Below are 27,709 nucleotides of genomic sequence, written 5' to 3' on the forward strand. Positions count from 1 at the left end.
TCTGTCCCACACTGGCTTTTGTTTTCTCTGTGTTACTTACTAATATACCATGCGCCCATTTATTATTTAATCGTTTGGTCTTCCCTCCATCCCCACCTATGGTGAAAATTCAAGGAGGGCAAAGACGTCTCTTGTGGAGTTAAGTTCAGCACCTAGAACTGTGTCTGATGCAAGGTAGAGGATTCTAAATGAATGAACGGCTGTTAAATGAACGGCTGTATATAACCACTTGATCATATTCATCCAGGGGTATAAAGAGGGTATATAAGTTTATTGATAATTATGAACATTCATTCAATGCCTACTATGTTCTCAGCCTGAAATATCAAAAGATATATTATTTTCTAGCAATGAACCGAATCACACTAATTTAATAACTTCACACCTGCCACAGCACCAAAAGTACAGGATAAATGAAATCAGTAACATACAACAGACCTGAAGCCACTATTAGAGGAACAGAAAATTTAAACAACCCTCTGATATAGGTCAAAGAATTTATCCACATGTGGCATTACAGAGGCTTCGAATCTACTAGAAAATATTTTTATAAAATGCTGATAAAGTAATGATTTAAAATCAGCAGACAACTCAAATGAACATTGAAAAACATAAAAGCACATAACCATTTCAGAAGGTTCACGGCTGTAGAAATGGGAGCCGAGATCTTAATATAAAAATAACCTGGAGGTTTAGGACAAAATGGCACCTAATACTATGATAATCTTCTTAGCACCACCTTAGAAAACATAACGTTCACTAATGTTATAGCAGGAAGGAAAAAATGACGAGGAGCTTTGATAGGTGGGTTTTATTTTAATGCTGTGAAAGAATAAACTACTACATCCTGATATTTGTACACAAACAAGCCTAATACATGTAAAGGATCACCTCCCAGGATTTTATTAGGAAGTGAAAGGATTTTATTTCCTGTTAGATGATTACTCTTTTTCACCACACTGCTACCCTCCATGGGTGAATGAAAATGGTCAGCTACACCACCGTTTCTCTAAAACCTCATCAGCTTCAGTCATTAAATCCTTAGGCAAATAAGGAGAAAATATAGATCCGTGGACCCAACCATGCTTTCAACGAAAGAAAAATGTTTCATAGTTGCAAATTTACTTGGAATGGCAATTTTGACAGTTTAAGTCTATCTTCCGTTACTTTAGCGTGATCTAAGTTTCTTAAAGCGAGGCACGACCTTCCCTGGGGCATCACTCCGTCTCCCAGGTACTGGTGAATGCTTCAAAAACAACTACTGAATGGAGGCAGGAACATCACTTGATGGCCCGCATTGGTTTGCAGGACAAAGGGGCAGTGAGAAAGATGCACGGTTACTAGAAAGTCTTCTGAACAAGATCATCGTCGCGATGGCAAGAGCGGCGGGAAATCCAGGAACACTTGCTGAGGAGGCCAGGAGTACCCTGGAACAGGTTTAAGGTAAGAAAGGAGGAATCGTGCCAATGCGATTGTCCCTCCCATTGTATATTCCCACTTCCTGCATGTGCTGTCCTCCCCAGACATACCCTTTCTTTCAGCATTTCTGACTTTTTTTATTAAAAATTTTTTTAAAGTTTATTTATTATTAAGAGACAGAGAGACACAGAGTGTGAGCAAGGGAAGGGTAGAGACAGGGGGAGACACAGAATCCGAAGCAGGCTCCAGGCTCCGAGCTGTCAGCACAGAGTCCGACGCGGGACTCAAACCCATGAGCTGCGAGATCATGACCTGAGCCGAAGTCGGTCGCCCAACCGACTGAGCCACCCAGGCGCCCCATTTCTGCCTTTTTAAAAAATCATTTCTAACATGTGCTGGGCAAACATTTTCAAAAATTGCTAACACTACTTTCACTTCTATGATCCTTGTAAAAATAAGTCCTATTTCCATTTAGATCTGTCACAATAATGCTATAAGACAGTCAGCGACCCAAATGTTTAGAGCAAAAAGGTCCATGTACATAAATTATTTCTAAAAACAAGAAAACATTAACAAAGTGAAAGAAAAAGTTAACAGGGTAAATTATGTTTCTATAGTCTAGTAAGTTCAACAGCTGTTTGGAATAGTTCAAACAACCTTTCCTAGGTATCCTGATTATTTTATATGTCTGAGATTATGGTGGGCACATTGCAAATATCTGAAGAAATCAAGTAAGAACATTCTATGGATTTCAGTCATGTTCGAAAATATAAACTTTTATTATTTCATTTTTAATGTATAAATATGTAAAAGGCAGAAAAACTAGAAAATACAAATAAATGAAGACGAAATTTAAATCATGAAGTACAATACAAAAATCAGACTTACACATCATAGAAGTTTTAGGTGGTGCCTATATTGTTTCCATGCTTCAATATGCAAGTAAATATAATTCACATTTCATAAAATAGTGTCATTCTACAGTAAACTTATATTTCATTTGCTTTTTAAAAACTAAAAATACCAGCGTCCTTATACGTAAGTAAATATAGGTACAACATGATCATTTTATGATTATGCCACATAGATTATGCTACATTGTGTACGTGCTATGTAGCATTCCATTGGCCAAATTATATTCACTAATGTCGCTCTCTCGGTCACACACACACACACACACACACACGTGGACTTGTGCACGAGTTCCCAGTGTCCTACACAATGCAAAAAAAAAACAAAAAAAAAAACCAAAAACAAAATCTTGCCTGCCCGAGTGTATGTGTGTGAATTTTTCATGCTAACACAGTTAAGTTCTTAAATCTTTGCTTTCCACTGACACCATTGATGCTTCTGTAAATGTTTAAAAAGCACAGTTTTTCCTCAATAGGATGTCTGATTCAAATAATATCTTCATACCTAGCTAGAAATTTTCCATTAAAACTTTTTTAATCCACAGAGGGGACAATTGTAGGGCTACACGATACCTCGGAGAGGGTGTAGTCCACGCTCACGAGACCAGAGCCTCACCACCTCCTAAAAGACCACGTGACCTCGGTGCCCTCCCCCTGGCACAACACTCCCCACACTCCCCCCCTCTGCAGGTTAAACAATCTTTTTCCTCGCTAAAATGAAGTCACTTACGTGAGACAAATGGCTGGCTCTGTTTTGTTCAGTGCTCTCCCTCCTGTGCCTGGCTTCCCACTCGGACACGGACGAGTTGTTCCTCATCTATTTGTTGAATAAAATTCATCAGTCGATACTAGAGTCTCTCTAACGACTGCTGGTCCAAATGGTCACCTGGGTCGCCATACTCCCCGGTTACGTATTCCTACTGCTACACAAAGGCTTGCACGCTGACTAGGGTGTTACATACACCTGCACTCGTCCCTTGGAATTGCGGGAAGAGCACCTCCCCGGGGCTGTGGGGAGACCGGGACAGGGCTACGGTCTCCCTTCCCAACCCAGTTTAATCATCTAAAAAAAAAAAAAAAAGATAGATTCAGTCCATTTTTACAGACAGTACTCAGGAGCCAAAGAAGGGTCACAACCAGGGACATTCTGGAGGGGGCTCACGTTTCAAAGGGCAAAGACGGTGGGAGTTCCAGATAAAAGGCAATGGCATTCCCAGGACTCCAAGGAACAGGGGACAGGTGGTGACCAGGCCTGAAGAAACGGAGCTCGGGCAGGGCCGCCAGCACGGGAAGCTTAGCTGGCAGGTGCGACGCTGGAAGGCCGGGATCCAGCGTCTCTGCAGGAGTCAACGAGGCAGGCAGTGTGGATGAGGGCGGGGTACAACCCTGAAACCGCCCTGTGCGAGACCATCAGGCCATCCCCGAGGCTGCTGCCCTCGGAGAAAGTCTACGGAGGGGCCCAAACTCCGGCTGTGCCCACGGGACGAGCAGTGTTCAACCCCGCGCTGAATCCGTCCTGTGCACTGGGGACAGAGACGCACACAGAGAACAGGTGGGTCATCGGGAAGACCAAGGACGGCACCGGAGGCGAGGGAGGTGGGGCGGGGCTGGCCAGACCGAGCCAGGCGCGGAGCAGCCGACCCCCCCGTCCTCCCTGTCACAGCTGAAGTGGTCGTGCTCGAGACCGAAGCCTTAAAGTGTAGGTTTGGGAAAGGATCGAACTCCCGTTTCCTCTAAGACATGTCTTCAACGGTTTGGCAAGGCCTGACCGCCTTTGAGGAAAACCACAGACCTTCTCTCAGAAAATTAAATGCACGCTCCCCAGCTCCGCGTATGACGTCGGAGGGGCTACGCGGACCCCAGGTTGACTTTGGGACTGTCTGGCTGTAAACCGGTTCCGTTCACAAGTTCGTAGATACGAACACACCTTAATTACGAGTTCCCAAAACTTGTCTCGTGTGGTGCTTTGAATATCCTGAAGGTAGTAGGCATCCAGACACGTGATACAGACACAACCGATGAAACGATACCAAAACGTATCGTACACACAGGCATAATCTCACTGCTCCCGTTGTCCAATCCACGCTGCCTCCCTCATGGCGACCGACGCTCCCTCTCTGGGGGCCATCCTGTCCCACGTGTTCCCGCTCGCCTAGAAGCACAGCCATGTAATCAAAGTACTTGGGGTTTTTTCTCACCAACACGGCCTTGAACCGCACACGTTACACGGCAGCTTACTTCCGTCACTTCGAACTCCACGATATTCTCTGGACAAGAGAGCCACCCATCTGCGCACGAAGTCTACAACGTTCCGTAAGGCAACCACACCGCCGTTTCCTCACCATCCCCTGTGCACAGTCGGTCGGGTCGATTTCAGTATCTTACGCTGCGATAAATATTTTGGCGTATACATCTTCCTTCTCTCTAGAAAGCACCGCACGTTCCTTCAAAGCAAAAAGTGACTGCACTCTGGTGTGTCTGTTGGGGAAACGCGGCCTCCGTCCTAGTTTTTTTCTAACCAGCGATCGATCATCAGTTCAGCAGGTGTCTATCTACCAGCAACCTTGGCTGAGATCTACATGCTACTGACCAACACCGTTCGGTGCCCCTGGAGTGAGTTCTGGCTGAGACCACCTGCCATCCCTCCTGCCTCACAAGTGTGTCTCCGCTTCCCTACCTGGCACGGGCTTCCTGCGGGGCTAAAATGCCAGTCTGTCTCTGCAGCACGGGCAGGCTGAGCGGGGACTCCCACGAGGTCCCGATTTGGGCAGGAGGTTCGTGGACAGGTACAGATCCTGCCCTGTGGCTCCTGCAGTCCAGGAGAGCTGCGACTCCGCCTGGACAGACGGACTCCCCTGCACGTCCACACCCCATGCCCTTGAACGGAGAAGGCACAGAACCGCAGTGAGCAGGGCAGAAGGTGGAGACCCGAGGACAAAGCCTCCTGACTTCCCACGCCTCACAAATGCTGGGGATTAAGTGAGATAACACGGTATTTGTAAACTCATGTCCCTGTACCCCCGATACGCATGAGCCACTGGACTTCCATCGGGATCCGCCTGGAAGACAGACGCCACGGGCATCAGGGTCCACCCGTCCCGACCCACATTCAGCAAGTGTCTCCAGGACGTTCTGCATTTAGCAGGGTGTCAGCCCATCTCCTGCTAGATTTGTCCAGATCCCTGCCCCGATTGGAACTGCTGAGGCCTCCGCGCGCTGCTCGTCAACCCAGCTGACGGACGTGAAGCAGGGATGCTCCCCCCGTCACCCCTGTGTGGGGTCGCCACACGGCCTCAGTGGATTTCTGACTATTAGTCTCCCAAGTCCTATAATGAAAGCAGAACGTAACAAAAAGAGCAGACGTTGCTCACGGAACAACGTTTCTGTGGGACGGTGTCATCCTTGAGAAAACTCCGGATTACGATACAACACATCATGGGAAAGAAAAAAAAATGATGCTCCCGAGCATCAAATCATAGCTGAATGGTTGTCAGCTGCCTTTTTATCCTTCCTACTTCGCTTTTCAAATTAAACATTTAACGACATACTTCTTGAGAACTAACACGTTTTATTAAGAGTTCCTATTCTCTGGGTGTCTTCTAAGTTAATGAGAATCTTTTTAAAATTGTTTTGAGTTCGGTGGACACGCAATGGCACATTAGTTTCAGGCGTATGGACGCAGTGACTCAACTCCTTTAGACACTAGGCTGTACTCACCGCAAACGTAGCTGCCACTGTCACCCCCACGCAGCACGAGTCCAGTGTCCCTGACTATATATATTCCCTGTGCTGTGCCTCTTACTCCCGTGACGTATTCACTCCGTAACGGGAAGCCTGTCCCTCCCTCTCCCCTTCACCCATCTCCCCCCGCCCCTATGGCCACCATCAGTTCATTCTTTGGATTTATACATCTGAGTCTGCTTTTTGTTTATTCATGTTTTTAGGTCCCCCATATGAGTCATATGTATTTGCCTTTCCTAGTCTGACTTATTTCATTAGCCTAATACCCTCTAGGTCCATCTGCGGGGTGCCTGGGAGGCTCAGTCAGTCAAGCGTCTGACTTCAGCTCCGGTCAGGATCTCACGGTTCAGGAGTTCGAGCCCTGCTGTCAGCACAGACTCTGCCTCGGATCCACTGTTCCCCTCTCTCTTTACTCCTCCGCCGCCTAAACATCTCTCTCTTTCAAAAATAAACAAACATTTTAAATAAACGCCCTCTAGGTCCATCTATATTGTCACAAATGGCCCAATCCCATCCTTTTTAATGGTGCGTAATATTCCACTGTGTGTGTGTGTGTGTGTGTGCGTGTGTGTGTGTATCACATCTTCCTTATCCATCCTTGTATCCGTGGACACTTAGGTTGCTTCTGTATCCTGGCTACTGTCAATAACGCTGCAGTGAACACAGCAGTGCATTTTTATCTTTTCAAATCAGTGTTTTCATTTCCTTTGGGTAAATATGCAGGACACCATCCACCAAATACAAAGGCAGCCTACTGAATGGGACAAGATATCTGCGAATGACATATCCAATAAGGGGTTAATACCCAAAATACATAAAGAATTTTCATAACTCAACGTGCCCCAAACAAATCACCCAACTAAAAAATAGGCAGAGGACCTGAATAGACGTTGGTTCAGAAAAGACACACAGATGGCCAACAGACGAATGGCCAATAGACAAGTGAAAACATGCTCAATATGACTAATTATAAGAAAATTCAAATCGAAACCACAATGAGGGATCACCTTACCTTGGTCAGAATGTCTACAATCAAAAAGATAAGAAATAATAAGTGTCAGAGAAGATGTGCAGAAAAAGAAATATTCGTACACTGATGGGAATGGTAAATTGGTACAGTCATCCTGGGAAAAGAGTATGGAGGTTCCTCGAAAAATTAAAAATAGTAATATCATATGATACGTATTTAAAATTTGTTTGGTCCCTGGGGCTCCTCGGTGGCTCTGTTGGTTGAGCATCCAGCTCTGGTCGTGATCTCACAGTCACGGGATCAAGCCCATGCTGAAGTGTGGAGCCTGCTTGGGATTCTCTCTCTCCCTCCCTCTGCCCCTCCACCACTTGTGCTCTCTCTTAAAATAAATGAACATTAGAAATAAAATTTGGTCCCTTAAAAAATGCTTTGAACATCTTACACAGAACTGTCTTATCAACAAATTCTGTGCTATTCACAAAATGTCATCCAAGAAGAAACCGTGTTTTCTGTAGCTCAAATGAACTACCTCAAAAAGGAATATGCACACACATATTTTTTTAAAAACCACTTGAATAATTGTTTCAAAGACTGCATCTTAAAAAAAAAAAAAAAAAAAAAGACCCAGCAAAGACTCTGTCTAAATAAGGCCCAGAAGGACGGCGGGCGGGTTTCTCAAATTGGAAAGCAGCATTTTAAAAAGTGATTACTGGGGCACCTGGGTGGCTCAGTTGGTTGAGCGTCCGACTCTTGATTTCGGCTTAGGTCATGATCCCAGGGTTGTGGGATTGAGCCCCGCATCAGGCTCCGTGCTGAGTGTGGAGCCTGTTTGGGATTCTCTCCCTCTCGCCCTCTCTCTCTCTCTCTCTCTCTCTCTCTCTCTGTCTCTCTCTCCCCCACCCCTTCTCTCTCTCTGCCTATCTCCCCCACACGTGAGCTCTTTCTCAAATAAAATTTAAAAAAATTAAGTAACTGATTTACTGATATTAAACCAATCTGATATTCCCACTAGGTCATACTGTATCACCTTTTTTATATGTTACTGAATTTGGTTTCCTAATTTGTTTCAAGACTATTCATGCATATACATGAGGGACACTGATCTACAGTTTTCTCGTGATGCCTCAGTCTGGCTTTCACACAGAGTGATACAGGACTCACAGAACAAGTTGGGAAGTTTTCCTCCTCCTCTGTTTTCTGAAAGAGTTTGTAAAAGGTTGGCATTACTCCACTTGAAAGTTCTGCTACGATTTCCCAGTAGAGTCAACAGGGAACAAGCTTTTTGTTGTGTGAAGACATTTAATCATTATATGCCTATTCTGACTGTCTATTTGTCGCTGGGTCAGTTTTGGTGATCGGCATCTTTCCAGGAACTGTTTCATTTGAGTTGTCGAATTCTGGCGTAAGCGGTGAGGGGCGCCTGGGGGGCTCCGTCGGTCAAGTGTCCACCTTCGGCTCAGGCCAAGATCTCACAGTTTACGGGCTTGAGCCCCAGGTTGGGCTCTGTGCTAACGGTACAGGGCCTGCTCGGGACTCTCTTTCCCTCTCTCTCTCTCTCTGCCCCTCCCCGATTCGCACTTTCTCTCTCTCTCTCAAGATAAACAATTCTTACACATAAATAAACTAATTAATTATTCTGGCATAAGGTTGTTCACCCCCCATCTACGGCAGATGGGTCTGTCCTCCAGAAGGGAAGGAGCACACCTAACACTTATGTCATTTTCAGGTCTGCTCGAGTTCTAGGTTGCACCCGGGTGTTTCCCGAGGGTTGACCAGCAGAAGCTGTGAAGATTTCTCCACCCTAGGGACAGGTTTGCCTCCATCTCGATTGAGATCTCAGGCTGGTGCATCCAGCTACTGACCCAGCCTTCCCCACTCCCCAACCCCCGAAACGCCACGGGGTTGGGGGGAAGGGAGTTGCCCGCCACGCCAAACTGAGTAAACCCTTTAACTCAGCACCTCTGCACCGACCAGGCACGGGCCAGGGGTAGTGCAAGCAGCCCCAGGCCATAACACGAAAAGTGCCCACAAGTTCTTGCCTGAAGGTCGCGGTTTTCAAGTCATAAATGCTTCTCGCATTGTCATATGCCTTTCACGGACGTCCAGAGACCAAAATGGCTGTTTTTGTCCAGCTGTGCATTTGTAATTGTTCTGGGGAAGAGCACTGGCCACGTTCTTCACTCAGCCACAGCCACAAGTCTAACTTTGCATTCAAACTCATCATCTTTACCACGCAGCAGCAATCATCAGTGTGGTTCCAAGACTTCCGGGCTCCCAGAGCCTGTTCAGAGGCTCCCGGGTAAAAACGAGTTTCATAACAACACTAAAATGTCACGTGCTGGGGCGCCTGGGTGGCTCGGTCCGTTGAGCGGTCATGGTCCCGTGGTTTGTGAGTTCAAGCCCTGCGTCGGGTTCACTGCTGTCAGTACAGAGCCTGCTTTGGATCCTCTGTCCCTGCCTCTCTCTGCCCCTTCCCCACTCGTTCTCTCTCTCCCTCAAAAATAAATAAACATAAAAAACACCCTTTAAAATGTCATTTGCCTATCTCTCCTTTTCTCAGCAGCATACATTGTATTTTCAGGAGCTACAGGATACTCTCGTAATTCGTGGACTGCATCTTTAGTTTTCTAACATTTTCTAAGTTGTTCTCAGGTCGCAGGTTTAGGACGGAAACGCGTTTTCGGAGGTTGACTCATGTTCTCGACACTCGCACGTGCTATTCTCTGGTGTCTTTGGTTACAGGCGAGATAGTCTTTGTAACTTCCACTGACATCCAACAAATAGTTCTCTTGAAATCGCAGGTGGTCTTCGCACCCCGTGGACACAGAGAAGGCATTACACCGAGAGGCAGACACTTCCAGTTAGAAAATAAACAAGTCACGGGGATGAAAAGCACAGCGCGGGGAACACGGTCAACACCAGTGTCATCGCTTTGCAGGGCGGCAGATGGCGGCCACACTTGTCACGGTGAGCATCGCACGGGGCACAGACGCGCCCAATCCCAGTCGGGACACCGGTAACTAATGCAGCACCGTGCAGCACCTCCACCTCGAGTAAAAAGTATCCACCAGCTACAACTGCCATCATTTACCACTGAATGTTTTCATTATTTGATCCTCAAGTAAAATAGATTTATAGTGTATTTTCTTACGTTTAACGAACGATCATGGGCTTGAAAAAGGGAATCTCAGGAAACTCACTTTCTCAACCCACAGCCACGCTAGTTGTGTTTCGCGACACTTAAAAAAGATGAAACCGACCTATCAGAAGACCCTCTGACCCATGGAAGGGAGGGATCTACACCAAAGACACGGGGTGGTACTGTAAATCCGAAACAAAACTATGATAAAATATCACTGTCTTGGCTTTCATAATTCGCCTTATCCTGTCTTCTGCCACAGAACATTTGCAAACGGTATCGGGCTACGAGTTAAGTTGCAAGGTTCTTCTGAGGCCGATCATTCGGTGTACAAAAAGAAAAAGGAACTGAATATATTAAACACAGACAAGACACGCTTTTACAAGCCCCCAAATGGTCTGTTACAGCTTTTCAAACTAGAAATGCCCAAACCACTGGCTTCGGGGCGAGTTTACTATTCGGCACTGACTGGAGAAACGCACAGAGCCGCTGAGAAAGTAATCAAGGCCGTGGGGTGGGCACGGCCAAATGCCTGCCGCAGGAGAGGTCAGTACGCAATTCACAATCCTGTCACTTTTCCACGGATACGGCAGCTCATTGAAGACCTAACTGCACACACACAGAATTAACAACTACGAATCTGAAGGAGTCTATCGACGTGTCTGCCGTCATCGCTTTCACTCTATTTGTCTGAAGTCAGCTCATACTAATCATCAAGAGCTTTTATGTGATTCTTGGGCAACAAACACGAGAGGTGTTGAAATACCAAAGCGCTGGACAACTTTTTCAAGGATCCTAGTTCACCCCGGAGCAACGGGGCTGACACCTGTTTTGGTAAAAGTGCCAGAGGCTGGCACAAATCAAGGTAACGATGTCAAACTGCACCAGCGGTCATTGTGTTTTTCGACGCCACACACCCGCAAAAACTAGAAATGTTTTATGTAAGTTATTACGCAGCAAGCACAGGAGGTAATGACCTATTCTAAGTGGCGAGTAACTTTTTGATCTCTCACCTGCCGATAGGAACAGCAATGCCAGTTTCGCTTGAGGCCGACCTTGACGTAGGAGGCCAGTACCGCTCCCCTTGCCCACTGACCATCAACGGAAGGCAAGAGTCACCAACAGGATCCAAGCGGGTCACGTCGGGAGCAGCCTGTCCTCCCCGCCCCTTGGGGTGGCACAGACTGTCCCGTCCCTGACACACCTGTTATCACAGGTGCGTGGAGTCATCTGGCACCAGAAGCAGATTCACCTGCGCTGCAGCCTGGACGTGTTGCAGACAGACTGCTTGCTCTGGGCCCCCGTCACAGCCCAGCCTTTTGTGTTATCCAGCGTAGAGGACAGAAAAGGTTCTCAGGTGTGGAATATGCTTCCAGAACCTAACCAGGCTACCAGCAGTAGGCTAACTGCTTCGTAGTAACAGGTTTCAGACGCAGTTATTCACTGTGCGGGCAGTGGCCCGGGACCACGGAACACCGACAGATTTTGCTGACTTGAGGACGACTTCCTAATCATGGTAGGGTTCACCTCCGGTGGCAGGTTGGTAACCATTTCACAAATGACTCCCTGGAGAAACTATGCTCTGATTGGTAGCATTTCCCAATCTCTGGGGTGTAAATACCCCAATGATGTACTAAAACCAGCCCGCATAGGCTTTTAAGGGCCAACTATAAAACTTTTAGGAATCCTGCAAGCTGGTTAATACAGCCATTATTTAAAATTTAATTATATTATTATATCTCATAAGACGAGTAAATACAATCCAATGGAAGGAAATATATGACAAGATTGCCTAAGGGGAGAAAGAGGATTCTGGGAAGACAGCACAGTAGGAAGCACCGGGAATCAGTCTCCTCCTCCAGACGAGAATGTCACTGGCAGAAACTGTTCCATACGACTATTTTAGACTCGAGTGTATTAAAGGCTCGACATCTTCAGGGACTACTAGGATGGTAAATTACAGTTCAGTTTGGTCAACTTCAGGTCTCAGCACAGTAGCAGCTACCCATCGCCACCCCCATGGCAGGGAGCTGGGCACAGTATTCCCGGAGTTGCTTCTACACAGCCTACGGCAGTCGGCGTGAACAAAAAGGGCCCCGTCCTCCAAATATCCAGGATCTCTGCTCTGATCACTGATCTCGGAAGTGCTACTTCAGATCTCGGAAGTACAAACAAAGAGGCGAGCAGTCATTATCACTGCGCTGCCCCGATTATTGCAAAGTTCTCTCCTCTGGCTAAAGAGACTTTCTGGGAACTTAAGGAGCTGGTCTTCTTTTTATCCACCCTTCATTTTCTCATTTTCTCCTCTGGGAGCCAGGAATTAAAGACATTAAAGACATTCAAAAGCAACTGCATAGACCATGCATACCTAGGGAAAGAAGCAGGCTGAGAAAAGACCTGAGAACCCTGTAAGCTTACATGGTCGGCTGATCCTCAGGACAGAAATAGCCTAGAAAAGGCAAAAGCAAAACAAATTAAAAAAAACCCTGGAGAAGAGGTGAACTGATTTCCAGAGCCATCTATTACGTTCAAGTATCTAATTTTAAACGACAACAACAACAACATCATAAGGCACGCAAAGAAGTAATAGAGGATAGCTTATTCAAAAAAAATCAATCAACACAGTCCCAACAGAGACCTAACGGCAGATCTATAAACAAAGACTTTAAGAGACTCTTGTCACCGTGCTCAAGCTGAACAGAACTTAAGGGACCTGTAGGACACTATCAACTGGATGAAGGTACACGTTGTGGGAGTTCCGGAAGAGGAGAATATTTAAAGAAACAATACCTGAAAACTACCCAAACTTGATGAAAGACGTGAATGTAAACATCCAAGAAACTTAACAAATTCCAAGTGAGGTGTGCTCAGGGACGCACACGACGTGTGTCATAATCAAATGTTCAAAAGACAAAGAGAGAATCTTGAAAGCGGAAGACAAGTGACTCATCACATACAAGGGATCCTCAGTAAGATAGTGAGCAGATTTCTCCTCAGGAAAATTGGAGGCTTGAAGACAGTGGGCCAACAAATTCCAAGTGCAGAAAGGAAACAAAAATTGTCCACTGGCATCATTTTACCAACGGTTTGCAACTCCAGTGTTTGTTTTTTACATCGTTTAAGAGACGAATGTATTTTTTTTCATTATTACTCTACTAGCGTTACTGTAACTTTGGTTTGTAACTCCACATTTTGTTTCCCATATAACTTAAGAAACGAATGCATTTAAAATAATTATTAGTTTGGGGAGCCTGGGTGGCTCAGTCGGTTGGGTGTCCGACTTCGGCTCAGGTCATGATCTTGCGGTTCGTGAGCTCGAGCCCCGCATCGGGCTCTGGGCTGATGGCTCGGAGCCTGGAGCCTGCTTCGGATTCTGTGTCTCCCTCTTTCTCCGGCCCTTCCCCTCTTGAGCTCTGTCTCTCTCTCTCTCTCTCTCTCTCAAAAATAAATAAACATTTAAAAAAAATTTTTAATAATAAAATAATTATTAGTTTATGTTTCGAAGCACACAATGTATAAAGATGTAATTCTGTGACATAAATAACTGAGAGGGCTTGGAATAGAGCTTAAAGGAGCAGAATTTTTGTATGTTACTGAAGTTAAGGTGGTATAAATTCAAGTGTTATCACTCTAGGATATTAAATGTAATCAGCGTGGTAACAACCACAAAGAAATAGCTATAGAACACACACACGCACACACACACACTAAGGAATTTAAATGTGTCACAACAACAAAATTTAGCTAAACACAAAATAGGACAAAGAAGCAAGAAATGAGGGACAGAAAAAAAAAACAGTATAAGACTTGTGAAAAAGAAATAGGAAAACACAAGTAAGTTCCTCTTTATCAGGAGTCATTTTAAATGTAAACAGTTTAAACTCTCTAATCACAATACAGAGACTGGCAGAATAGATTAAAAACATTATACAACTATATGCCATCTAAAAGAGGCTCACTTTAGATCCAAAGACACAGATAGGTTGAAAGTGAAAGGTCAGAAAAAGATATTCCATACACATAATAGCCAAGAGAGAGCAAAGATGGGTATGATTATCAGACAAAATAGATTTTAAATCAAAAAAGCTGGCAAGAGACAGAGAAAATTACACATTAATTTGTAATAGAGCAACAAGATATCATAATTACAAACTTTTAAGCACCTAATAAAAGATCATCAAAATACAGGAAGCAGAAATTAACAGAACTGAAGAGAGATATAAGCAGTTCTACAATAATAGTTGGAAACTTCAATACCCTACTCTCCAGGATGGATAAGCCAATCAGACAGAAGAGAAGCTAAAAAAAAAAAAAAAATAGAGGAATTGAACAACATAATAACCCAACTATGTCTGAACGACATATAAAGAATACTACCCAACAACAACAGAATACACATTCTTTTCAAGGGCACATGGGACATTTCACAGGACCACATTAGACCGCAAATAAAGTCTCAAGATACTTTAAAAGATAGATTCAAAGCATCTTCTCCAACTACAATTGAGATGAAGTTCTGTCAGTAACAAAAGGAATACTGGACAATTCACAAATTTGTAGCAAGTAAACAAGACACTCTTAAAAAAAACAATGTGAAGAAGAAATCACAATGGAAATTAGAAAATACTTAAAAATGAATGAAAACAACACAACATACCAAGACTTCTGGGACACAGAGAAACCACTGTTTACATTAATGTTTATATTATAACTGTCAATGCTTGTGCTAAAAACATTAATAAGAAAGCTCTCCAAGCAACTACTTAACTTTACAACTATAGTAACTAGAAAAAGAAGAACTAAGTCCAGAATCAGCCGGAGGAAAAATATTATAACGATTATAGCAGAGGTAAATGAAAAAGAACAGAAAGACCATACAGAAAAATCCGCAAAATCAAAAATTGTTTCTTTGAAAGGATCAATAAAATTGACAAGTCCGAGATAGAGGGACTAAAGAAAAAAGAAAGAAGATTCCAGTTACTAAAATCATGTGGGGACACGACTAACAATTCTACAGAAATAAAAAGGATTGAAAGAGAAGTACTAGGAACAATTATATACCAAGACATTGGATAACCTCGATGAAGTGCATAAATTCTTAGAAACACAAACCTACCAAGAATAAACCATGAAGAAAAAGAAAATGTGAGGAGACTGGTGACTAATAGGAAACCGAATCAATAATCAAAAACCTGGGACGCCTGGGTGGCGCAGTCAGTTAAGCGTCTGACTCTTGATTTTAGCTCAGGTCATGATCTCACGCTTCGTAAGTTCAAGCCCCACATCGGGCTCTGCACGGCCACTGTGGAGCCTGCTTGGGATTCTCTCTCTCTCCCTCTATCTGTGCCTCTCCCCTGTGCATGCTCTCTCTCTCTCCAAGTAAATAAATAAACTTAAAAAAATAATCAAAAATCTCCCAACCAAGGAAAGCCCTGAACAGGAGAGCTTCATTGGTGAATGCTATCCAACATGTAAGGAAGGGCTAATGCTAATCTTTCATAAACTTCTCAAAAAATAAAAAATAAAAACAAAAAACAAAACAACAAAGAGGAAAGAACACTTCCTAACTCACTGCTTGAGGCCAGCATTACCTTGATAGCTCAACATACAAATACTGGTCAATACAATAGGCCACATTGACAGAAAGAAGGGAAACAAAACTACACGATCTCTGAATTGATTCAGAAACCGCATTTGACAAAATTTAACACCTTTCTATGACAAAAACACTCGACAAACTAGGAACAGAAAGAAACCACTCCAACAAAATAAAAGCCCAAGTATAAAAAGTTCATAGCAAATATGTCCAGTGGTGACAGAGGAAAACGTTTCTCTCCGATCAAACACAAAACACGGATGCCCACTTTCAACACTTCTGTTCAACACAGAACAGGCACTGAAGTTCTACCAGAGTAACTAGAAAGGAAAAAATATAAATAAATAAAAGGTATCTATACTGGAAAGTAGTAAAATTATCTGTGTTCACAGAGGATATGTTTTCATATGGTAAAAAAACAACCTAAAAATTCCACACAACAAAACTGTGTTGGATTTAATAAATGAATTCAGCAAAGTAGGATACGAAGTCGACACACAGAAAGCACTTGGATTTCTGTACACTAACAGTAAACAATCCAAAAAGGAAACCAAGAAAACAACGTCATTTACAAGACCATTAAAAAGAATCAAATATTTAGGAATCAACTTAAACAAGGAGATAAAAGACTTGCACAATGCAAGCTACACAACATTGATGAAATAAAGTAAAGAAGACTTGAATAAGTGCAAACACAACCCACATTCGTAGAGGGGAAGATGTAGATTATTACGACGTCAGTACTACCCGGGGTGATCAACAGATTCGGTGCAATCCACATCAAAATCCCAAATACGACTTTTGGAAAAATAGAAAAACCTTTCCTGGAATTCATATGGAATCTCAAGGGACCCCCAGAAGCCAAAACAATCTTCAAAAGGAAGAACAAAGCTGGAGGACTCACACTTTCTGATTTTAAAACTTACTAGAAAACTATACTATGGTAATCAAAATCACTGAGGGACTGACACCAAGGCAGACATACAGATCAACAGAATAAAAAGCCCAGACATAAACTTGCTCATACACTAGTCAAATGATTTTTGACAAGAGCATTGAAACCACTCAATTGTGAAACAGTCTTTTCGACAAACGGGTGTTGGGAAAACTGGATACTCGCATGCAAAGAGAGCGAAGAGCCTTACGTAACACCACATTGAAAGATTAGCTCAGAATAGATCAAATACCTAAACACAAGAGTTAAAACTACAAAACGCTTAAAAGAAAACAAAGTGCAGAAGCTTCATGACATTAGATTTGGCCCTGATTTCTTGGATACAAAGGTACAGACAACCAAAGAAAAAATAGCAGATCTGAACTTCACGAAAACTTGAACAAACTGTGTATCAAAAGACACTATCGACAGAGTAGAAAGGCAGCCCACGGAACTGGAGAAAATATTTGTGAGTCACGTATCCGATAAGGGATGGCGATCCAGAATATACAGATAACTCCTAAAACTCAACAACAACAAAAACAACCTGATTAAAAAATGGGCAAAGGACTTGAGTGAACATTTCCCCAAAGAAGACAAGTAAGCCAATAAGTGCATGGAAAGATGCCCGGTGTCGCGAACCATTAGGAAAACTGAGATCAAAACTTGAAGATACCACATCACACCCATTATGCTGGCTACTGTCGAAACAATAGAAAACAGCAAGTGTTGGCAAGGGTGTGGAGAAAACTTCCAGCACTTTCAGCAGGCGGCGGGAGACGGCCCTCGGTGCCACTGCCGTGAAGGCGGTAGGGCGGCTCCACAATCAAACACAGAGTGACTGTGGCGCCCTTCGCTCAGCTGGCTTTTAGGGAACAAAAACTCCCAGGCTATGAGTAAGATGAGCACATCGTATTTTACATGCCCAGCTGTGTCAGAAAATATGACGTTAGTGCATCATCGAATTAAAGAAATTAAATGAATGTATATATTATGAACAAGTCACTGCATACAGCACTTACGGGGAGCAGGCAGAATTCTCTCTTTAGACCATAACTTCTTAAAAGATTTTAGTCTTTCATTAAAAGTCAGCAACAGGAGAGCTGGAAGATTCTGACATTGAAATAGGTCTCCAATTTTTAAAAAAAAATTTTTTTTTTAGTGTTTATTTATTTTTGAGAGACAGGGAGAGACAGCGTGAGCAGGGGAGGGGCAGAGAGAGAGGGAGACACAGAATAAAGCAGGCTCCAGGCTCCGAGCTGTCAGCACAGAGCCCGACGCGGGGCTCGAACTCATGGACCGCGAGATCATGACCTGAGCCGAAGTCGGAGGCTCAACTGACTGAGCCACCCAGGCGCCCCAATAGGTCTCCAATTTTTAAAACTCATACTCCCTTATACTCTGAAAAATTGAGAACCTCAGAAAGCCTTTATTTACGTGTAAGTATTGATATCTGCTATAACAGAAACAAAAACCTTGGGGCGCTTGGGTGGCTCAGTCGGTTAAGCGTCTGACTTCGGCTCAGGTCATGATCTCACGGTCTGTGGGTTCGAGCCCGGTGTCGGGCTCTGTGCTGACAGCTCAGCCTGGAGCCTGCTTCTGATAATGGGTCTCCCTCTCACTCTGTCTCTCTGTCTCTCTCTCAAAAATAAACAAACATTAAAACATTTTTAAAAAAGAAACAAAAACCATTAAAAATGTATATTTTTCAATTTTAAAATAATAATAATCCCACAGAAAACACACATACACAATTTATGAAAAAATAACTATTTTCCAAAACAAAACAAAATGTACTGGGAAGAGGTCCGTTGTTTTATATTTTATAAATCTTCTTAAAGTCTTAACTGAGAAGGCTGGCTTCTCTAAGCTGCCTCTGCATTTAATTTTTTGTGACCTGTTATTCTGGTGGAACCAAATGAAGAAAATCTGACCTCACAAACATACGTAGTTGGAGAAAGGAGGAGTATTTTTAAAGGCTTTTCACAGCTGTACGTATTCTTTGAAATGAAACCAAGCTTTGGCAAGGAGTAGTTTCCTACAGATTGGCTGCAAGGTGGATTTGGACCGTTCTGACCTTTTTACTTGGTTGGTGCAGTGGATGCTGTGAATTTTCACCCAGAGGCCCCGGAGCAACGAGGAACTAACTCATCCCCGCTCCGAACGGCGCCGGCGCAGGACCCGGTTCCTCTAGGGGGACTGCCTCGAGTGGGGACAGCCAGCTCAGTCCAAGTCATGCCCATCCAGGGGGCAGACTCTCCGGAGCCTTAGCCAACTGTGGGGGTGGACCCAGGCCCAGACCTGAGCCCACTCAGGCCACCCAACTTTAGGATTACACAGAGGGCTGGCTCAACTCTGTGGACAACTTACCCGGACACCCTGTTCAACTCCTCTGCCAGACCCTTCCTTTTTTCTTTTCTTAACGTTTATTTATTTTTGAGAGAGAGAGAGAGAGAGAGAGAGAGAGAGAGAGCATGAGCAGGGGAGGGGCAGAGAGAGAGGGAGACACAGAATCCGAAGCAGGCTCCAGGCTCCGAGCTGTGGGCACAGAGCCCGACGTGGGGCTCGAACCCACAAACCAGAGGCTTAAACGACGGCCCCGGTCCTTCCTTGCTTTTCCATTTCCATCTCGTTCCCCATCCTCTCCTCTGCAGGTGTTGATCCCCTGAAAATTCTGACAAACCTCCTCCACGCTAAAGTCCGCTTCAGAGTCGGGTTTCCCAGGAAACCCACCTTGTGACAAGAAGTCTAGAAATGTCTCAGGGCTTGAGGTGACAGGGGAGCGCTCCGTGGGTGCAGACCGGCCAGTTTTCCAAAATTATTTCAATACTCAGTATGAGCAGAGTTGTGTTCGTGAGGTGAGTCACAGACCTACCTACAGTCCACAGATCCAGTCACCTCCTTACTGGTCCCTTCTGTCCAAATCACCTCCCTTCCTAATCTATCCATCTTAAATTCCAGATCATAACCCTTCCCTCACCTACACTCTTTCTTCTACGTTTGTGTGGCAAAACCACAACCCCAATTACATTCCACTTTTTGTCGACCTGGCGGCTGGACACATGCAACTGAACTTGGTTGGGAGAAAGCCCCAAATCACGCGGACTGCTAATCAATTTCAGTTGATCAGCTTATCAATTGATCAGTTGATCAATTCCAGTCCCCGAGGGGGGAGGGGCGCGTCCATGCTGCCAAACCATCATCACACAGATATGGCGCATTCATGGCCCTGCCTGGCCACTCCCCACCTTCCTCTCTGTTCTCAAATGTCCCATGCCTCCTGCCCCCATCTCACCATTTTAAGTTGAACACTTGGAAGGTGTCTAGGAAAACGGAACATTCTCCAGCACCGTACCATCCCCTTGTGTCGCCCAGGTTAAAAACAAAACAAACAAAAACAAAACAAACGAAACAAAAGCATCCCACTCCAGTTACCACTCCCTTTCTCCTCTCCTTTACGATAAACCTTAAGACCCGCGCATACGCCTCACCTCCACGTCCTGTCTTCCACGCTCTCCTAAACCCAGCCCAATCCACGCCGCCGCGTCACCAAAACTAGACTTAGCAAAATCCCTGCTACCCCCCACAGAGCTGGAGTGCTCGGTTCTTCATCCTCCGCTCATCGGGTTCACAAGCAGCATCTGACGCAACCGTTCGGTCTATGCTACAGGTTTTCTGCCCTTGGCACCCGGGACACCGTGCTCCCTCGGTTATCTTAGCTCACGGGCCACTCCCTTTCTGTTCTTGGATACAATGGTACATGTACATTGGTACAAGTACCAATTGGTACAAGTACAATGGTACAATGGTACATGTTGGTTCCTTTTCCCCAAAATATTATGTTCAAGTGCTACCAGGCCAAGTGCTTACAGACCATCTATACTTAACTCCCTTGGTGATCTCACCCAGTCTCATGGCTCTAAATGCCATTTATATGCTCGTGATTCCCCAATTTATATCTTCAGTTCTAACCACACTTGGAACATCAGACGTCAGGCCTACCCGACTCCAGGTATGTCTAAGAAACACCTCACGCTCCCTATGTCCAGAACTGAACTCCTGACGCCTAGCTTCCCCTCCGCCCCAATGTGCTCTTTTCATATTCCTCCCGTCTTCAAACTTCTATTTCTGAAATAAAGACTAAAGAGATGCTTTCAAGTTAAAAATTGGTGTTAAAATAGGTTCAACGCATCTGTTGTTATGAAGTAATTACGTGTCCATTGAGGCATGAATTACTTACATGTGGACATTCAAACAGAGAAATGGGAATCTTCAACGTCAGTGTAAGTCATCCTTATAAATTACTGTCCTGCTTTAATTTTTTTAATTCTCTCACAGAAGAAACTGCATCGCTCTTGGACAAAGCTATTTAACCTATATTAAATGAATGGATCTATCCCAGGACTCAAATTTCATTTGACAGTTTAGCATCACACAATCTCAACTGGATCAGTCAAATCGGGAGGAGAATATAAAATTTCCACACTGGCTTTATAGGTTAATAGGTTGAAATAAAAAAAAAAAAAAAAAAGCATGTGCTTTCTCTAAACAGATCAGCATTTCCAAAATTAGTAAATCCACATTTCCAAAATTTGGTTGTATTAGAACATCTACAAAAATTAGAATGTGAAGAATCTGACTGCGGAGTTGTATTTATTAAGAAAGTAGAAAAGAATAAATATGTTTTTAAATGACAATAAATACAAAAGATAACATACTTCAACTTTTCACGTAACACTATTGGGGCGTCAGAACCCCAGCTTGACCATATAGCATTTAATTAGAACTGATTGACCAGCATGTAGTAAACCCATGAGAGAATGAATGGAAGAGTAGATAAGAAACACACTGAGTGTAGGGGCGCCTGGGTGGCTCAGTCGGTTAAGCGTCCGACTTCGCCTCAGGTCATGGTCTCACAGTTCGTGAGTTTGAGCCCCGCGTCGGGCTGTGTGCTGACAACTCAGGGACTAGAGCCTGCTTCGGATTCTGTGTCTCCCTCTCTCTCTGCCCCTCCCCTGCTCATGCTCTATCTCTCTCTGTCTCAAAAAGAAATAAAAACATTAAAAAAAATTTAAAAAAAAAATACACTGAGTGTATAAACTGAGAGTCAACCAATCAATTAAGCTACACACTCTGAAGACAGCGTGACCAGTTTTAATTAAAGCCCACTTTAATAACAGCCTAGCCTCTTTGTGTCTGGAAACTGAGTCTAGCTATGCATTATTATCAAGAAATAAGAGTATAATCACACTGTGATTATGATAATATTGAAATTAAGTATAATTCTTGCAACTCTAGACATTTTCCAGAAATAATTTTTAGAGTTAATAATATCCCTCCTAATTTTTTTAAAAAAACATACTTCCATTAACACCACAGACACGTAAGTGCGATCAAATTAACAATTTCCAACTAAGTTTACTATCCCAAAAAGCATGAAAGCACAGTGAGAATTCAAGGTGAATATGTGATCATTCTAATGTTCTAACAGTCCAGAAAAGCAGCAGAATCGCAGCAAATTGCCTGAATACTGTAATTTTAATTATATTTACTGACTACAATTACCTATAACCATACTTTCTTAGTCTAAACCCCGGTGTCAAAAGTAGAATATAAAACTCCTGAACAGATTCACATTAATGACTGCTTAATTTTGAGTTACATTATTCTCAAAGATCTACCCACATCAAAAAGCTCTTTCTCTCCTATCTTTATTGATCAAAGAACCTTCTAGTGCCATCATAGAAAACAGCCGCACTTGATGGCAGTAGTTTTGATGACAATGTAAAATCACTTAGCAGTCTGACACCGCTTCACATGGTAAAAACGCAAGGACAAATGATAAGCAACTTTTACATTTCCAGCGTAATTTTCCATCAGTGGAAAAGAATGAGGCTAATATGAGAGCTTCTTGGGCTTTGAAATAAGTCACAGGCTTCTTTGCTATCATTTATCAAAATAAAATCATTAAGGAAAAACTCTAAACATTGAAAAAGGCATTTAAAATAATAAATATGTTTCACTTTGAATTACATACAGAAGTATTCCCTTTACCATCCTGGAGAGCAACAAGGCCATAGTAGGATAAAGGACCAATCTTTAGGCTAATGGACCATGGGTACAAATGACTCATTTTCTGTGTTAAACAATATATGAATTACTCTAAAGTCTCCAGTTTCCAATTAATATTTTTTTAAAAACTATAGTTTTCACACGATGAGCTAACAAGCTTCTGTCACAATTTTACCGTTAATCACAATTGATCTCATTATAGACATTAGAGTACTTTTGAAGTATTCATTCACTCAATCTTTCATTCATTCAATAAGTATTTAATACACCCCCATTATATCCAACACTGCATAAGATATTATAAGCTGGGCCAATATTTGGAGAGTTCTGCCACCAAATGCTTCCTCTGTATAATTTAGAGACTAGTAAAGAAAGTACATTTTTATGAAAGGTAAGCTACGTAGGAGAAGTATGAAATGGATGGCCTTCTCCAGATATTTAAACACATACTGTGACAAGTCTTAAATGGACTCAGATCCCTATCCCTACCCTCAGACCAAAACAGAAGACAAGACTGGTCAACACAGAAAAATATTCCAGTAAAAACAATTATGACCAAGAATTTCCCGTGAAATCTCTCATTCTAAGGAATTATTTAAAATAGCATTGGGGTGCCTAGGTGGCTCAGTCGGTTAAGCGTCGGACTTTGGCTCAGGTCTTGATCTCACGGTCCGTGAGTTCGAGCCCCGCGTCGGGCTCTGTGCTGACAGCTCGGAGCCTGGAGCCTCCTCCGTTTCTGTGTCTCCCCCTCTCTCTGCCCCTCCCCCGTCCATGCTCTGTCTCTTTCTGTCTCAAAAATAAATAAAAACATTAAAAAAAAATAGCATTAAAAGTATTCACAATCCCCCCCAAACTGGAAATAACTAAATGGGCTTTAGCAGACGGATGGACGAGCAAACTGGGGTACGTCCACACCACAGAACACTGCCTAGGGCTTTGTGAGTAATTAGTATGTGTCAGGGGCTGATCCCTACATTTGCCCTGTGAAGGAAGTTTTACCTCATTTTATCTTTTATTTTTATTGAGATATAATTGACAAACATTATATTAGCTTCAGATGTACATGTATACAAATGATGATTCACTCTTTGTATATTGCAAAAGGATCACCTCAGTAAGTCTAGTTAATATCCGTCAACATACGTAGTTAGAATTTCTTTAACCTCGTTTTAGAAATGAGGCAACAGTAGTTTTAGTACAGAAATTAAATGAGGTCATTCAGCTAAATATTAAGTGACAGACCCCAGACTTAAACTCAGAACTGTCTGATCCCAAAGCCGTTTGCTGAATGCCGTTTGCTGAAACACCATTTGCTGAATGCTATGACGTGGCTGGAAAATACTGTCTTCTAAAAAAATCACAGCTTGATTCCAATCCACAAATTACGAGAGGAGAGCAAATTAATGAGAATAAATACAGGACACAAACTAAAAGGACAAAAATGAGTAGCTGGGCTCCAATGAAGAAAACTCTTTTCTCATTGGAAAAAAAAAAAAAATTAGAGACAGTATTTAACAAATGTCTGCGATTTATCAGGAAGCCATAATTTCCCCGGGTGCTGCGGAAATCCACAGAACAGAACACTTTTTTACGTTGATATCAGTGTCATTTACGAACTAGAAGAGGCAGCAGGTATTTCTTCCTTTGAAAGATGGAACAATCCAGCCTCTGCTTCAACGAAGGCATTCAAGAACGTAACGATGAAAACTAGAGCTTCAGATACAGTACGGGCTGCCCACGACGAAAACCAGACTGATGGGCTTACGGTTTGGGACGAATGAGCTCTCCGGCGCTTGTTACGGCATCTGTTGCAAAGTTACTACCACCTGCAGTTCTGGCCCAAGGAGTTGTAACTACAGAAGTGAATCAAATCTGTATATTCACACTAAGTAAGACGATAAAAAAAATTTCTAAAATAAAACAGTACTTTCATACGTGCTTACTCTATTGAAGGCTGTAGTAAAACTCAAGAGGGTATGGGCAAAATTATTTTAGGTGACTAAAACAAAATTCAGACATCATTAAAGCCTCATTAAAGCCAAGACGTAAAATAAGTTCAAGCAATCTGAAACTGGGAAGGAACTACGGGAATTAAAATTCGTGGCACTGAAGACCTCACCCTGTTTAAGCAGACAAATGTGAGAACCTCTGCTCCGGGAAGGCTAATCCCTGAGAACCCCCAGAGGAGTCTGGGGGCGGGGGTGCGACTTCATGGCCAAGGAGAGGGCCCAGCCCTGGGCGGGTCAGGCCCCTGCCCTGCCTCGTCCGGCCTCCGTCCAGCCTCCCCTCTGCTTCCCGCTGTTCATGTGAACGGCTCTCCACCTGCTTCACAAAAACTGCCTTTGGTTTCAAGTTAAAGGTATTCCTGGATGTGAGAGTTAAATGGAAAACAGGGAAAGAAGAACTCTGCCCTCGGCTTTCTTTTAACCTGTGAAACCGATGGGTTTCTAAGAATTCCTGGGGTTCCTTTGCTGCAGCTGTGAGGGTTGTTAAAAATATTTCTTTCCTTCAAGTTGGGGGTAGAAATTCTGTGACACGACTTTTTCCTTTTTTTTCTTTTTAATACTCTCACCACCGGCTGGTTAGGTGAGGGAAAAAATGTCTAAGTACTATCTTACAGAAACCTTTTTCTAAACGCTCCTTTGCGTCTTTGATTTGGGGCTCTGGAGTACTGCAAGGTGCTGGAAAACGGAAAGGTCTGGGGAGCCTATCTCACAAAATCAAAACGTGGACAGGAATTCAGAGGTCTTCACGCTGCCTCTGCTCCCCTCCAGTCTTATCAACTAAGCCACATGAGCACCGTGCTGCCTTTTCAGTTATGAAAGTCTATTCAGAACGGAAATCCTGAGGCGCCCCCGAACCCGTATCAGGGCTGAATGAGGACCTCTGTCCACTTCTTTCTGCAAAGTAACTAAATTACCTCCTCCTTCAAATATACATTTCTTTTGTTTCTCATAGGAGGTGAACAATAGTTTGAAGCATATTCTATCAAAAAATCTCAATAGACTACTCATTGTCTGAATTTTTTTTTTCTTGAGAGAGAGAGAGAGAGAGAGCAGGCATGTGTGCAAGCAGGGGAGGGGCAGAGAGAGAGACTCTTAAGGACTTACCCTTCTTTTTTAATGTTTATCTGGGGGGGGGGGTGGAGAGAGAGAGAGAGAGAGAGAAAGAGATGGGCAGAGAGAGAGAGAGAGAGAGAGAGAGACAGAACCCGAAGCAGGCTCCAGGCTCTGAGCTGTCATCAGAGAGCCCGACGCAGGGCTCGAACCCACGAACCGTGAGATCATGACCTGAGCCGAAGTCGGACGCTTAACTGAATGAGCCACCCAGGCGCCCCGCGAAAGAGAGAGTCTTAAGCAGGTTCCACGCTCAGCACAGAACCTGGCGTGGGACACGATCCCACAACCTGGGAACAGGATCTGAGCTGAAATCAAGAATCAGACACTTAACTGAATGAGCCACCCAGGTACCCCTGATCTGAAAATTTTTTATGACTTTCAAGATGTAAGTCACGCGATCAACTTAAATCCCCCCTTTGCTTTTGAGAAGACTCCCAATTCTATCACCCAGAACCCTAGATGGTCATTTCATAGAGCACAGACGTAGTGGAACGCACATGAAATCAGCAGCAGGAGGTGAGTCTGCTCGCAGGACTTCACGCACAATGCTGGAACCAAGTTCTAAGGTGCCTGTCGATCAGACAGAGCACCTAGGAAAGCGAAGCCCACAGATTTCTGAGCTCGAGCACGAAAAGCCCCTGATTCTCTGGGCCCAGACCCGGTCAGCAGCTTACAGTAGAACAAGACACGTGTATTGCGTAATTTTACCCTTAGGTAATATTACCCCTAGGTAAGCAGTCAGTCAGTCACTGGACTCGTTCACTCAATGACGCTTACTGAGTGGGTGACGGATGAAGAAGAACGTCATGAGGACACATCCTGAGCCCAGGAGCCTGCTGATCACAGTGCACGGGGACAAGAGCTCAGCAAAGTCATCACCCGAGGGCGGGTCCAAACCCTCTCAGGCTGTAAGATGCGCCCCAGTATTGGGTTTGTGTGGTTGTTTATAAAATTTACAAAAGTCAGGCATTTTTGGCTCTGACCTGCCTCTGTCACATGTGGGGCATGTTGAGAGGGACCGGGCAGGTGGAGCGTTTATAGGACCCAGCCAAAGGGAAATTGATCTGGGGGCGTATTTAATTTGGATTCAGTGGGATGTGTTTGAGTGGCTTAGTCACTTCCATGACGGTTAAACTATTACTTACCCTCCCAGGAATACCCCTAACATGCCCCGTGACACCAGACTAGGGCAGGGACACCGGATATCAGCGACAAACTGGTTAACATGTGTTGTCAATCCGAGGAAAACAAGAAAAACTGGAAAACCCCTAAAATATTATAGCTTACAGATGAAAAAAGTTTGAGGCAGATTTCCCCAAATTTGGTAACAATCCTAAAATATTTACACGGCTTTATCAATAATGAGTTGTAAAGTTAAAAGAAAATTTTCCAAATTAGCAAAACAAATTTTATCGTATTTTTCTCAATCATGCTAGCAGAAGATTATTTTTCCATCCTATGTGAAATGAATATACAAAAGTGTCATTAGGAGAGTCCAAGAGCGTGCAGCAAAAAAAATAGTATAAGGTTATGTGAGGGAATAAATTAATACAGCTTTGTATTAATTTTATGGATTTGTGTGATGTTTGTGATATGTTCCAACTTTAAAAAATTCTTAATTTATGGTATTTCTTTTCTCAAACCAAAGAAATATTCACATTTATGCCAAATTTTCTTATATATATACATATATATGTATGTATATATGTATGTATAAACGTATATACATATATAATATATATATGTATGTATATATGTATATACATATATATTATATATACATGTATATATATATTTTATATGTATAT

The 27,709-nt window shown here is 43.4% G+C and overlaps 1 protein-coding gene across 6 annotated transcripts in view; it reads right to left on the reverse strand.

Annotated features, from left to right (window-relative positions):
* PDE10A (phosphodiesterase 10A) overlaps positions 1–27,709 on the reverse strand; it is a 605,914-nt gene that overhangs the window by 128,648 nt on the left and 449,557 nt on the right. The window lies entirely within an intron of this gene.

Source organism: Panthera onca, chromosome B2, assembly GCF_046562875.1.
Source record: "Panthera onca isolate mPanOnc1 chromosome B2, mPanOnc1 haplotype 2, whole genome shotgun sequence".
Classification (NCBI taxonomy): domain Eukaryota; kingdom Metazoa; phylum Chordata; class Mammalia; order Carnivora; family Felidae; genus Panthera; species Panthera onca.